This window comes from Pleurodeles waltl, chromosome 2_1 (genome assembly GCF_031143425.1).
Source record: "Pleurodeles waltl isolate 20211129_DDA chromosome 2_1, aPleWal1.hap1.20221129, whole genome shotgun sequence".
Taxonomy (NCBI): Eukaryota; Metazoa; Chordata; class Amphibia; order Caudata; family Salamandridae; genus Pleurodeles; species Pleurodeles waltl.
Window position 1 is genome coordinate 201,796,530 of NC_090438.1, and position 15,757 is coordinate 201,812,286.

The following is a 15,757-nucleotide window of genomic DNA, read 5'->3' on the forward strand; positions in this document are numbered from 1 at the left end:
GTTATACACGTGCTGCTGAACGAAGGCTAAAACTTTTACAAGGAAACATATTTACATGAAAAAACATTCTCTATCTCGAACACTCATGTACAGAAAAGGAACAAACAGCACTATTCTGCATATCTTTTCATTTATTCAGTACACACACGTACCTAATATGTAACTAAGGGCAGCTTCAAAGAGTCGTAATGTAAAAAAAATCCTTTTGAAGGAAATGTGCGTTGAAGCAAGGTGTCCTGTATTCTTGGTACATTTAGTCATAAATTAATTTCAAGCGGTAACAAATTCAAAAGGTAACATTTATTTTCTCGTAAATAAAGACCAAGGAAACATTAGGTAATGAAGTCTAGTAAGGCGATAATGGAAAACATCGCCGTATTCCTATCATGCTCAGAAAAGCCAGACGCACATTTTAACGCTTTTCATCGAGGTATAAAACACACTGCACAAGCCAACGTTGGAGTAATTAGAAGTGTTCATTTTATCAGAATTACAACCCTAGAAAATAAAATGATTTGTTTTGGGATTTTAAAGAAATATGTATTAAATTACAACCTCCTGAATACAGTTTAACACTCGCCACAGCCATTCACAGCGCAAAACGATTTTTTTTTAATGGGAAGAACACACTATATAATATCACGTTGGCCTGATAATGAAAATTGCCCACAAAAATGATAAAATTAATATCATTCAGAACTCTGTTAAATAAAAAATGAAGAAAAAAAGCCCCCTGCTTGATGATATGAGTCCTTCAATTCTTTGCGCTGTGCATGCCTATTACCCTACCCTTTTTCAATTGAGGCCTCTTGTACCAAAGTATTCCAGCGGACCAGTTATTGAAAGGGAACAGGGGATATCGAAAAATCACACAAAAGAACCAGTTACTCCGCTTCCGTAACACTCCTCCCGGTAGAGATTCGATCAAGCTCCGGATTCCTCACCATTTGAGTATTCCAAGGTGCCAGACTGAATGTGGACACTTTTCAGCAGTACCCCGGCATGCCGTCAGGTGGCACTATGTGGCTTTGCACTGACAGTTTCCCTCAAGAACTGTGGTGCGGAGCCTATATAGGTGCTACCCCTCTGCACTGACACCAGTTACTTCCGAGACTCTGTGTCCCCAGACGCAGAGCCCCAGAGCAAATTGATTGTGACTAGTGTGCACATTCCTAGATATGGGATCTTATTAGCAGATAGAGTCCATTCACAGAATGGGTAGGATGGGAGGGTTGATGATGAATCTGTGGCTATCCAGAGTCTACCAGAAAGCGCGTTATTGAAGGTAAGTAAGTTACTCTTCTGATAGGGAATTTTAGCCACAGATGCCTCACCTTTTGAATACATACAAAAGCAGTATCTATTTGGAGGTAGGACTGAGAATGGACTCAAACCAGAAAGTCGTGCAGGACTGAACAGACAAAATGCCCCTCTTGCAAAACCTGACTGTCCAGATAATGCTACTTAGTGAACATATGGAGGGACACCCACATAGCTGCCTGGCATATGTCTAGGACAGGGACTCCACGTGCTTAAGCAGTGGTAGCAGATTTTGATCCAGTAGAATAAGCACACAGTCCTTCGGGGGCTTATTTTTAGCCAGTGTTTAAGAGTTCTTAGTGCAAAGCATTTTCAGCAAGAGATGGTTCTTTTACCACAGCATTGCCTTTTTATGCTCCAGAGAGCCACTCAAAGACCTGATTGTCCACAAGGTGGTCCTTGTTATGATCAAGTGATGGAGCCTCTCCTCTGCCTTAGACAGCAGGATTGGAGCATAGAACACTGACAGAGTGAGAGTCTGACAGTGTCACAACCTTTGGCAGAAAGGATGTTAGCATTCACAGAACTAGTTTGTCTGAGAAGACGGTAGTAAATGGTGAACTGACACAAAGTGCCTGAAGCTCACTCATGTGCTGTGCCAAGGTGACAGTGACAAGAACACTCTTAATAAAGAGCCGTAAGGGACAGCTGTGAAGCGACCTGAACGCAGTGCACATCAAGTTAAATGAGAATCAGATTAAGGTCCCATTGGGGAATTGCAAAGGACGAAGGGGGAAACATACTGCAGTCACTTAAAAAAATCACAGCTCAACTGGTGACAATCCAGGAGGGCTGATCTGGCAACCTTAAGGAGGCCAAAAGATAATCCTAAATGATGACTAAAGCAAAGCCTTACCGGGCAACAGATAAAAAGGAATTTCAGATAACATGGTCTGGACAACAAGCGTATACAGTTTGTGTCAAGGGATGCTTGGTTGCCAAGATAAAGTACAGGACAATCCAACAACCCCTTGCAAACTTGGGTCTGTAAATACAGCAAAAACAAGAGGTGCAAATGAGGGGATCATTCAAAACAACACAAAAAGGTATTTTGAGACAGAATAAAGCATCTATCACTCACTCAACTATGGTTATACCAGCTGTTTAACTCTATTGAATGAAGGAAAATATATCCAGAGGTGTACGTATAAAATCAAACAGTTTACAGATTATAATGAATTATAACAAACAAATAACACTGAACAGTGAAACTACATGACCAATCGCCGATCCATGTGATCATGAAGGGGTTACATATTCTAGCACACAAAATTCACATGACCCTACAAAGTTCTATTAGACACAGTTCTATAATCAAGAATCAGGTGAATGCTGATCCACTCCTGCCAAAACAGAGCCCACTGGTGACGAGTTATCCTCAATATTCACAGATAAACTAAATCTGACTGAAGATTTTTCAGTAGTAATTAGTAGAAACACGCTAACCTTTAGGTCTCTTGGTTATTTAATAGGTGAGACCATCATCAGAACTATGCTAAAATGATAACTAAACAACCCCTTAAAGTCTGAGAAAAAGAAAACAGCTTTAAATGTATGCCCCAAACATAAGAAGTAAACGATAATGTGTGGCCAACCAGTCCTAGGTGAACACACTTGAGAAGAGATAAAACATGCCAGAGAGTGCACTGTGTTTGAACTTCTTGTGTAAGCATACTGGGACACCACAACAATCCAAATAACTCAGATAAAGGCAAGCAAATACACATATACTAATCATAGCCATGTATACACTGTCCATAGATACTTTGTGAATCACTATAAAGAAGTATAAAACTACACCAACTGTAACAATTTCTGTTACCTGGAACATATACATGCATAGGGCCCCACAAGTGTGGCTCAACAGGTTTTACTCACAGAGCTTAACTGACAGAAAATAATTCTCCAAAACCACCAACAAATGATATAAAAAGTCACAATAAGCATTATTTGCTAACTGCTCCATCAGACCAGGGGCCTCTGCTCTCCACCTCTCCCAGATGGTCAACCCAACCCAGAAACGATGCATTGATCACCACAGTGTGTTCTGGGTAGGGTAGAGAGAGGGGTCTGCCACTGACCCAACTGTGGTCCAGCAACCACCACTGCAGGTCTTTCGCAGTCTTCTCTGAACTGGGTCAGGGAAGACCCCTTGATGTTGTGCCCACTGGGACTTCAGATCCCAATAGAGAGGCTGCATATGCCAACTGGCATGCTCGACCAGCAGGATACCATCAACCCCGGTAGCCTTAGAGTAGGCATAACTGAAATTCAGGACAGATACAAAAAAAATTAAAATTGTAGCCTGAATGTCCTGCACTCACTTTCCAGAGGGAAAGGCATACAACTGAACCGTATCCAGAATGGCTCTGATAAGAGAGCATCTGAGAAGGAGTGTGGTCTGAACAAGGGTTGGCCAAGCCCCCAGTATTCATCAGTGCCTCATTAAAGAGAAGAATGGGCTCATAAGATGTCTGCCCCTGTTGGAGGGACTCTGTCAATCCACTGGTCTTAACCTCCAAGGTGGGAAGCTGGAGGTCACCCTGCACAGCACCATGGCATAAGAGGCAGATTCCTCCATGGCCAGTCCAGGGGGTGAAAGCATGCACATTTCTGGGGACATATCAAGACCACTAGCCTCCTTTAAGTCATTGTAACAATTGTCATCCTGTTAGGACTGAGCAAACTCGTCGCCCGGGTCATATTCATTATCCAAGTCCGTACCAAAAAGGGAATGCAGTGTGTGTTCTTCCTCGTGGCAACAGTAATTCAGGTGAAGGAAGTGGTGCCTTGGGCAGTATCAGGCATGACTTTGGTCAAGGTCAGACTGGCCTCTATTCCGTGCTGGAAAGAACTATCAGGATCTCCTCCTCCAGCTTTGATGGAGTCTGCATAGGTGTCGAAGTGCCTGGGGCCTCTGTAGTTCATTGTGCTGGAAGCAGGGTTAAGACTAGTAGAGGCAAGGTAAGCTCAGCGGGTCCAACTGCCAATAAGGACGAACCCAACAGCGTTACTCCAGATAATGGTCCTCTCTGCTTCTTGGGGACTGAAGGTGTGCCACAGGGTGTCGGCAGGGATTCGAAGAGCCAGAGTGTAGAGGCACAGCATTTTTCGATATGTTGTGGTGTGGCTGATGGCCCCGGAAGCCAGCTGCAGGATCAGCTCCAAAGTAAGTCAACTTTGGGAGAGAGATTGAAAGTTGTGGTGCCACCCCATGCTTGCTCAGGCGAATATGAGCAGCGTGAGGGGGCAAAATCCCACTTCAATTTCTTGTATTCTATTTTTTTTACTTAACTGATGATTCGGACCACAATGAAGATTGGCCTCTAGAGCATCTTTTTGTACTCCTGGACAGGGATCAAACTTTTGACGCAAACCGCGACCCGAGCGGTCCTAGTGAGTCTTTTTATGCTTGGTGATGTAAATCTTTGCCTCGTGGTCCCTGATAGCCCTTGGGATCATCAAAGCGCAGTCTTTTGAGCCAAGGCCCTACCCCAGACATCACAGGCATACCTGATGGGGACCTGTCACAGACATTTGTTTGCAATAGTCCCTAAGGAGCTTAAAACCTTTTGTTTTTGGTGGTGACAGCCCTTGTATATTGAAGAAAATTTTCGAGGTAAATGTCTTAGAGGCACAAAGGGAGCTTCGGATCTGCATTTTTGGTGGCATGGAAAGAAGTGAACTGATGCCAGTGCACAGGATTGTTGCCTATATAGGGTCTGCTTGACACTCTGGAGTGGAACAGCATTCACTGCAGAACCACACAGTGCCACCTGAGGGTGCGCTGAGGTACTGCCAAGAATTTTCCGGATCCAGTCTGACGCCTGGCAAATATTCAGAAAGGTGAGGGACCTGCAGCTAGAAGATTCTGTCAGAAACACCCGCCTACCCTAACCCCATACTAAATAGACCACAAACCTACTGTACTGCCTTTCTTTCCCCCACTACTCCTCTGCCTCACCCCAACCCTCATCCCCAAGAAATCCCTAATGCAGCCCCATCCCATGTATTTCAATATTAAATGTCCTGGCACCCTGTCGCCCTTTCTTGCCATCCCTCATCAGTTCCAGCCCTTCCCAAACATTTAAATGTACATCACCCTCTGGTGTCTTGCCACTCTCCACTCTGCATTATCACCATCCATCCCTCCCTCAGCTCAAAGCAGTGCGGGCACTGTAACTCAAAGCTACTGCTTTCAGTGCCTTTCAAAGCTCTGCTCTGACCACAGGATGACAGTAAATGGCTCACAGTGGCACCAGAAAGCCAGTCATCCCAACACTTTCCATACACAGAAACCAGAAGAATGCAGGGGAAAAGCTGCATCACCATCTGCCAGTCTCCCACCACTTTTATGTGTTGGAAGACCAGTGACAGGTGGAGATCAGCGTTGTCTTCTCCTCCACCACATACAAATGAACCTCTGGAAACCCAAGAAAGGCAAACAGAGAAACAGCTGCTGAGAACTTTGGTTATCCAAAGAGGAGATTCCTCTACTGAAGATGATGCTGTTCTAACAAAGCTCTAACCAACATACAGCTAGTTTCTCACCAAAACAGGATTGTCTACAAAGAACATTTAAAAGGTTTAAAACAAATAAATCTTGATTTATTTTGCACAACCTCAAACAATGCGAGTAGTAGCAAGCAATACATATCTTCTAATTATATAAAAGAAAAGCAAGCCCAATGCATTTCTTTAGTGTTAACATAACATTACTGAGAAGGTGTCTGTTTGATATTCCCATTAGACACACACTTGTTGTATTTCATCAAGTTTCCCCATTGTATCTCTTTAATCATAATTCATTACAGACTCAATATCTTTCACTGAAGATAAGCAGCATAACAGAAAGGATAACATGGCCACACAGCCATTTCATTCTCAGTGTCACAATTTAAAGTCTGTTTGCACTATCCCTCAATTCTGAGCATTGTGTGTACAGAGGTGGTGGAAAAGCCACTTTACATTTAGCTAAACGAGTACCATCTACTGGATTTCATGCTCAACTTGAAATATGTACCTGGCGCCCACAGCTTAGATGCAAACTGCTTGTCCCGTTTGCTTTGGGAGGAAAAATACAATGCTGAACACTTTGACCATGAGGACTGGTTAGTAGCAATCTCCTTACCTTTCCAAGAACCGCCTTCTTCATTGCCCTTCATAGAATCCTGTCCGTTACTTTTTACAGGTGTTATCCATCTGTACTTTGCTCAAGGTAAAGCGCATCTATGTTATATTTCTTGTTATGTTAAGCACATTAATACCACTCAGTGCAGTGGTGCTACAGTAAAACATTGAAATAAAAATGTGCCTGCCTATTAATGAATGTGAACGGAGTGGCAGTGCAGGACAGCATAACGAGTTACACAAAATAGTTATGGTATTAAACAGTTGACAGCTTTGAGTGGAATTTTGCACCAGAATGACAAGGTGGTGGTACAAGTAATGTAAGGTTCAGGTTGATGGACTGTTACATATAGATCATGGTGGAATATCAATCTTGAAACGTAAGGCAAGGTACGATTTTTGGTGGCCTGGGATGGAAAAACAAATTCTGAGGTACGCCAGATGCTGCATAGCATGTACCATGAGTGAAACATCTCATAAAACACAAGATACACCAATCATTTCTAGTCAACATCCCAAGAGAGCCTTTAGATTACATCGACATTTCTGGTTCATTCTGCGAAAAGATTTGCCTGGGAAGTTTGTGACAGCCAAGACAGAATGCTTTTCCACATATCCTGAGGTGATTTTTGAGAATAAGATAAAATCTGAGAATTTGAAGGAGTTTATAGCAGATGTGTTTATAAAGGAAGGTTGCTGAGAGGAGGTGGTAACTTACAATCATCCCCAATTCAACTTTTACCTGATGGATAATTTCCTAAAAGCATTTGGGATTAAACACCACAGGATTGTTTTACATCATCTATGAGAAAGTCGTCCGTTAAAACACTTCAACAAGGGATTAGGCAAGTGCTTGCAATTACTACTACTGAAATGTCTGGACTGAAGGAGGGAATACGGAAAACACTGCAGACATACAGAACCACTCAACACAAACCACTGGGAAGTTCCCTTTTTTATTGCCTGGGTGGATTCCTTGCTGTAAGTTGTATCCAGGCGGGATGGGTATGGGTGGTGAGAAATAGTGCAATAGGGTCAGGGCACATGCAGATCCAGTAAAGTACTGCTTGAGATATTAATTGGGGGTTATGGGTGTAAAGAATAAGTTACTTACCTTCGGTAACGCTTTTTCTGGTGGATACAGTAACTACCTGTGGATTCCTCACCTAAAGAATTCTCCCCTCGTGCCAGCCTTCGACGGAAATTTCTTCTAGCTCTGCACGTCGACGATGACGTCACAATCGCCTGACTCCACGCAACGCCTCATGACGTCATCCAGGCAATAAGAAGTCCTCGTCGACGTGCATGCGTCAGTTTTCACCATTTTGTACGGCCATAGAGGCGAACAGGTTAACCTAAAGAGCTCCCATTCATCCAGAATAGATGAAAATAAAACATTTAATATAAAACTCAATATAAATCACAGTTATGAATGCTCAATTCAAGATAGAAATAAATATATATATATATGCATAATTCCAGTCCAAAATGTCCTTTTCACTATCTTAATTTGCAAAGGAAAAGTATATACAATGAATACAACTATATGCATGAAAGAGCTATATACATATATATGGAAAATGTCACTTACCCAGTGTACATCTGTTCGTGGCATTAGTCGCTGCAGATTCACATGCTGTGCACAGTCCGCCATCTGGTGTTGGGCTCGGAGTGCTACAAGTTGTTTTTCTTCGAAGAAGTCTTTTCGAGTCACGAGACCGAGGGACTCCTCCCATTTCGACTCCATTGCGCATGGGCGTCGACTCCATCTTAGATTGTTTTGCCCGCAGAGGGTGAGGTAGGAGTTGTGTATGCTAGTAATAGTGCCCATGCAATGGAGTGAATGCGTATGTACATAATAAAGTTTTAAGTAATATATTTACAAATGTACAAATGTTTAAGATCTACTTCTAAACGGCTACAGGCTCCCGGGGAGGCGGGTGGGCGCATGTGAATCTGCAGCGACTAATGCCACGAACAGATGTACACTGGGTAAGTGACATTTTCTGTTCGATGGCATGTGTAGCTGCAGATACACATGCTGTGCATAGACTAGTAAGCAGTTATCTCCCCAAAAGCGGTGGTTCAGCCTGTAGGAGTTGAAGTAGTTTGAAATAATGTTCTTAATACAGCTTGACCTACTGTTGCTTGTTGTGCAGTTAGCACATCTACACAGTAGTGCTTGGTAAATGTATAAGGCGTAGACCATGTTGCTGCCTTACATATTTCGTTCATTGGAATATTTCCTAGAAAGGCCATGGTAGCGCCTTTCTTTCTGGTTGAGTGTGCCTTTGGTGTAATAGGCAGTTCTCTTTTAGCTTTAAGATAGCAGGTTTGAATGCACTTAACTATCCATCTAGCAATGCCTTGTTTTGAAATTGGATTTCCTCTGTATGAGGTTTTTGAAAGGCGATAAATAGTTATTTTGTCTTTCGAATTAGTTTTGTTCTGTCAATGTAGTACATTAGTGCTCTTTTGATGTCTAATGTATGTAGTGCTCTTTCGGCTACAGAATCTGGCTGTGGGAAGAACACTGGTAATTCTACCGTTTGATTTAAGTGGAACGGTGAGATTACTTTTGGTAAAAATGTAGGATTGGTCCGTAGAACAACTTTATTTTTGTGTATTTGAATAAATGGTTCTTGAATGGTAAATGCTTGAATTTCACTCACTCTTCTTAGAGATGTGATGGCAATTAAAAATGCAACTTTCCACGTTAAGTATTGCATTTCACAAGAGTGCATGGGCTCAAAAGGTGGACCCATGAGTCGTGTTAGGACAATGATGAGGTTCCATGAAGGAACTGGTGGTGTTCTTGGTGGTATAATTCTCTTTAGGCCTTCCATAAACGCCTTTATGACTGGTATCCTAAACAATGAAATTGAGTCCGTAATTTGTAGGTAAGCAGAAATTGCCGTAAGATGTATTTTAATGGAAGAGAAAGCTAGGTTAGTTTTTTGCAAATGTAGTAAGTATCCTACTATTTCTTTTGGAGATGCGTGTAAAGGTTGAATTTGATTATTATGGCAGTAATAAACAAATCTTTTCCACTTATTTGCACAGCAGTGTCTAGTGGTAGGTTTTCTAGCTTGTTTTATGACCTCCATACATTCCTGTGTGAGGTCTAAGTGCCCGAATTCTAGGATTTCAGGAGCCAAATTGCTAGATTCAACGATGCTGGATTTGGATGTCTGATCTGTTGTTTGTGTTGTGTTAACAGATCTGGTCTGTTGGGTAGTTTGATATGAGGTACTACTGAAAGGTCTAGTAGTGTTGTGTACCAAGGTTGCTTTGCCCATGTTGGTGCTATTAGTATGTGTTTGAGTTTGTTTTGACTCAACCTGTTTACTAGATATGGAAGGAGAGGGAGAGGGGGAAAAGCGTACGCAAATATCCCTGACCAGTTCATCCATAGAGCATTGCCTTGAGATTGATCTTGTGGGTACCTGGATGCGAAGTTTTGGCATTTTGAGTTTTCCTTTGTTGCAAATAGATCTATTTGAGGTGTTCCCCAAATTTGAAAGTAATTGTTTAGTATTTGGGGGTGAATTTCCCATTCGTGGGTTTGTTGGTGATCTCGAGAGAGATTGTCTGCCAATTGGTTCTGAATCCCTGGAATAAATTGTGCTATTAGGCGAATGTGGTTGTGAATCGCCCAATGCCATATTTTTTATGTTAGGAGGCACAACTGTGTCGAGTGTGTCCCTCCTTGTTTGTTTAGAGAATACATTGTTGTCATGTTGTCTGTTTTGACAAGAATGTATTTTTGGGTTATTATGGGTTTAAATGCTTTCAGCGCTAGAAATACTGCTAACAGTTCTAAGTGATTTATGTGAAACTGCCTCTGATGTATGTCCCATTGTCCTTGGATGCTGTGTTGATTGAGGTGTGCTCCCCACCCTGTCATGGAAGCATCCGTCGTTATGACGTATTGTGGCACTGGGTCTTGGAAAGGCCGCCCTCGGTTTAAATTTGTACTGTTCCACCATAGAAGCGAGATGTATGTTTGGCGGTCTATCAACACCAGATCTAGAAGTTGACCCTGTGCTTGTGACCATTGTGATGCTAGGCACTGTTGTAAGGGCCGCATGCATGTGCAATCTTGCGTTTGGGACAATGGCTATGCATGAAGACATCATGCCTAGGAGTTTCATTACCATTTTGACTTGTATCTTTTGTGTTGGATACATGGCCTGTATTACCTTGTGAAATGTTTGAACCCTTTGTGGACTTGGAGTGGCAATTCCTTTTGCTGTGTTGATTGTCGCTCCTAAGTATTGCTGTGTTTGACACGGCAAAAGGTGTGACTTCGCGTAGTTGATGGAGAAACCTAGCCTGTGAAGGGTCTGTATGACATATTTTGTGTGCTGTGAACACTGTCTTAGCGTGTTGGTTTTGATTAACCAGTCGTCTAAGTACGGGAACACATGTATTTGCTGCCTTCTGATATGTGCAGCTACTACTGCCAGGCATTTTGTAAAAACTCTTGGCGCAGTTGTTATTCCGAATGGCAACACTTTGAATTGGTAATGTATTCCTTGGAATACGAACCTTAGGTATTTCCTGTGTGAAGGATGTATTGGTATATGGAAATACGCATCTTTTAGGTCTAATGTTGTCATGTAGTCTTGCTGTTTGAGCAGTGGGATTACGTCTTGTAACGTGACCATGCGAGAGTGGTCTGATTTGATGTAGGTATTTAGTGTTCTGAGATCTAGTATTGGTCTCAGAGGTTTGTCCTTTTTGGGTATTAGAAAGTACAGTGAGTAAACTCCTGTGTTTTTTTTGTAGATTTGGTACTAATTCTATTGCGTCCTTTTGTAGCAATGCTTGAACTTCTAGTCCTAGAAGATCTATATGTTGTTTTGACATATTGTGTGTTTTCGGTGGGACGTTTGGAGGGAATTGGGAGAAATTCTATGCAATAACCATGCTGGATAATTGCTAAGACCCAAGTGTCTGTTGTTATTTCCTCCCAAAGTTTGTAAAATTGGCTTAGTCTTCCCCCCACAGGTGTTATGTGATGGGGTTGTGTGACTTGTGAGTCACTGTTTATTTTGAGGAGTTTTGGGGCCTTGGAATTTTCCTCGATTTCTTGGGAATTGGCCCCCTCTATATTGCCCCCGAAAACCTCCCCTCTGATATTGACCCTGGTAAGTAGGCCTTGTTTGTGAGGTTGTGGTTTCTGTATGTTGACCTCGAAACCCTCCCCTAAAAGGTGTTTTTCGAAATGTGCCTCTGCTCTGCGGGGAGTAGAGTGCGCCCATGGCTTTGGCTGTATCAGTGTCTTTTTTGAGTTTCTCAATGGCAGTGTCTACCTCCGGCCCAAACAATTGCTGTTCATTAAATGGCATATTGAGCACAGCTTGTTGGATTTCCGGCTTGAACCCTGAAGTGCGCAGCCATGCGTGCCTTCGTATCGTGATTGCAGTGTTTATTGTCCTTGCAGCTGTATCTGCTGCATCCATGGAAGATCGTATCTGATTATTTGAGATACTTTGTCCCTCTTCTACCACCTGTTGCGCTCTTTTTTGGAACTCCTTGGGTAAGTGTTCGATGAAATGTTGCATTTCATCCCAATGAGCTCTGTCGTATCTTGCCAAAAGTGCTTGTGAATTGGCAATACGCCATTGATTTGCTGCTTGTGCTGCAACCCTTTTTCCCGCAGCATCAAATTTGCAGCTCTCTTTGTCTGGAGGTGGTGCGTCTCCTGAGGTATGAGAGTTGGCTCTCTTACGAGCTGCCCCGACAACTACTGAGTCTGGTGTTAGTTGTGTTGTAATATAGATTGGATCTGTTGGCGGTGGCTTGTACTTTTTCTCCACCCTTGGAGTTATGGCTCTGCCTTTAACTGGATCCTGAAATATTTGTTTTGAATGTCTTAGCATTCCTGGGAGCATGGGAAGGCTTTGGTACTGGCTATGGGTGGAGGATAGGGAGTTAAACAGAAAGTCATCCTCAATTGGTTCAGAATGTAAGGTGACGTTGTGAAATTCGGCTGCCCTTGCGACCACCTGTGTGTAGGATGTACTGTCCTCAGGTGGTGACGGTTTTGTGGGATAGGAGTCTGGGCTGTTGTCAGACACTGGAGCATCGTAAAGGTCCCATGCATCGGGATCATCCTGACTCATTATAGTATGAGCTGGTGAGTGCATCAGTGGTGGAGTTGTTGCTGGTGATGCATGTATTGATGGTGGTGGAGACGGTGGTGGGGTTGTTTTCCTTGCCACTTTTGCCTGTGGTTGCTTGTCCTTTTGTTGAAAGGCAAGTTTCCTTTTTATTTTGATTGGGGGAAGAGTGGTTATCTTACCTGTGTCCTCATGAATATGAAGCCTTCTTTGCGTGTAGTCAGGCTCTACAGCTTGAAGCTCCTCTCCAAATCTATGTAATTGGGAGGTTAAACCTTGTTCCTCTGTATAGGAACTCGTTTTCGGCTCCGAGGCTGGATGTTTCAGAACCGAAACTTTTTCGGAAGTCTTTTTAGGCTCCGAAGAAACCTTCTTTGTTTTCGGCGTGGTGTCTTGGTGGCGAAATTCTTCGGTGCCGCTGTCTCTGTGCCGAAGTTTCTCAGAGCCGCTGTCTCGGCTCCGAGGTTGCTGTGTGGCGGTATCTCGACCGCAGTCGGATGACTTCGACACCAGCATGCCCTTTTTCGGTGCCTTGGATCGGTCACCTAGTTTTCGGGTTAAGCCATGGCCTGTTGGCGGTGGCGTCCCCTGGGCTTTTGTGGACTTCTCGTGAGTCTTGATTTTCGACGTCTTACTCACGGTTTGGGGTGTTTCTTCGGCGTCGAGTTCTTCAGAATCTGACTCGTGGACGGAGAAAGCTTCTTCTTCCTCCTCGAAACGTTCTTGACCTGTCGGCGTGGACGCCATTTGTAGTCTCCTGGCTCTTCGGTCTCTCAGCGTCTTCCTCGACCGAAACGCTCGACAGGCTTCACAAGTATCCTCCTTGTGCTCGGGGGACAAGCACAAGTTACAGACCAGATGCTGATCCGTATACGGATACTTGTTATGGCATTTTGGGCAGAAGCGGAATGGGGTCCGTTCCATCAGCCTTGAAGTCGCACGTGGCCGGGCCGACCAGGCCCCGACGGGGGATCGAAAAAACCCCGAAGGGCCACCGGAGCTCTTCAAAATTCAGTGTCGATTTGTTCTAACTAACCCGATACCGAACGCAAACAATACCGACGATTTTTTCCGAGATTCTAACTAACTTTCCGACCCGAAACACGGAGCGAAAAGGAACACGTCCGAACCCGATGGCGGCAAAAAAACAATCTAAGATGGAGTCGACGCCCATGCGCAATGGAGTCGAAATGGGAGGAGTCCCTCGGTCTCATGACTCGAAAAGACTTCTTCGAAGAAAAACAACTTGTAACACTCCGAGCCCAACACCAGATGGCGGACTGTGCACAGCATGTGTATCTGCAGCTACACATGCCATCGAACATATATATACAAGATCAAGGATGCGCACCCAAAGAGATCTTGGTTTGACCAGTCAGGCAACGGGGAGGTGGGTGGGACAGTGAGGAATCCACAGGTAGTTAACTGTATCCACCAGAAAAAGCGTTACCGAAGGTAAGTAACTTATTCTTCTGATGGATACACCTACCTGTGGATTCCTCACCTAAAGAATAGAGTCCCCAAGCAGTATAACCTCCGGAGGTGGGTGCTCGAATGGTCAAACCAAGAAATCTTGCAGCACTGAGCGAGCAAAATGGCCATCCCTCCTGACCTCAGAGTCCAAACAGTAATGCTTGGCAAAAGTATGGAGGGATGCCCAGGTCGCTGCCCTGCAGATGTCAGCCACAGGAACACCTCTAGCCAAAGCCGATGAAGTCGCTTTGGCCCTGGTGGAATGGGCACGAAGCCCCACAGGTGGATCTCTCTTCGCCAAAGAATAGCAGATCTTAATACACAGAATGACCCACCTGGATAGCGTTCTCTTGTGGACCGCTCTACCTTTCCTCTTCCCCACGTATCCAACGAAGAGCTGTTCATCCTGTCTGAACTCTTTCGTCCTGGCGACATAGAAGATCAGTGCTCTTCGCGGATCCAGCCGGTGGAGCCTCTCTTCCTCCTTGGATGGGTGAGGTGGAGGGTAAAAGGAAGAGAGAGTAATTGACTGCCCCAGGTGAAAGGGTGTAACAACCTTCGGTAGGAAAGCCGCCTTGGTCCTCAACACCACTTTGTCCTTGAAGAAGGAAAGGAATGGGGTTTCTACAGTTAGAGCCTGAAGCTCACTAACCCTTCTGGCAGATGTTATTGCCACCAGGAAAACAGTTTTAAATACTAGGAACCGTAAAGAACAAGAGTGCATGGGTTCAAACGGGGCCCCCATAAGAAAAGTTAAAACCAAGTTAAGGTCCCACTGAGGCATAACGAATGGCGTGGGCGGATACTTATTAGTGAGTCCCTTTAGAAACTTTAAAACAATTGGTGATTTGAAGAAGGATGGTTGATCAGGAAGGCACAGAAAAGCAGATAGTGCAGACAGATAACCCTTAACAGTGGCAACTGAAAAACCTTTCTGTGCCAAATAGAGCGCAAATGACAAAATGTCCGATAAACCAGCTCTTAAAGGATCTAAACTATTCTCTCCACACCAGCTTGTAAACTTAGCCCAACGATTTGCATAGATTGACTTGGAGTGTCACCTGGCCGATAGAATAACTTCCACCACATCTGGATGGAGAGAAAAGGAACTCAGATTGCCCCGTTCAATCTCCAGGCATGAAGATGCAGGCTCTGGAGGTGGGGGTGTAGAATCTGCCCCTGCGACTGCGAGAGGAGGTCCACCCTGCAAGGGAGACGGAGCGGAGGGCACAGAGAGTTGGAGTAGGTCCGAATACCACACCCTTCTCGGCCAATCTGGAGCTATTAAGATGACTTGAGCTTCGTCTTGGCGGATTTTCCTGAGAACTCGAGGAATCAAGGGTATGGGGGGAAACGCGTAAAGCAACTGACCCTTCCGGGACATCTGAAACGCGTCCCCCAGAGCTCCTTGCACCGGATACTGGAGGCTGCAAAACAGTGGGCACTGCGCATTCTCTTGAGTTGCAAACAGATCTATTTGTGGATATCCCCACATCTGGAAGATATACAGAACTAGATCTGGATGAAGACGCCACTCGTGGTCGACCGAGCTGCGTCGACTGAGAATGTCTGCATGCACATTCAGGACTCTGGCCAAATGATGTGCAATCAAGCAGATCTTGTGGTCCTGAAGCCAAGACCAGAGTCGAAGAGCTTCTCTGCAGAGAAGATACAACCCCACACCTCCCTGTTTGTTTATATACCAC

General features: G+C 44.2%; 1 protein-coding gene across 1 annotated transcript in view; it reads right to left on the reverse strand.

Annotated features, from left to right (window-relative positions):
* Positions 1 to 15,757, reverse strand: part of MTM1 (myotubularin 1) — a 411,360-nt gene that overhangs the window by 33,694 nt on the left and 361,909 nt on the right. The window lies entirely within an intron of this gene.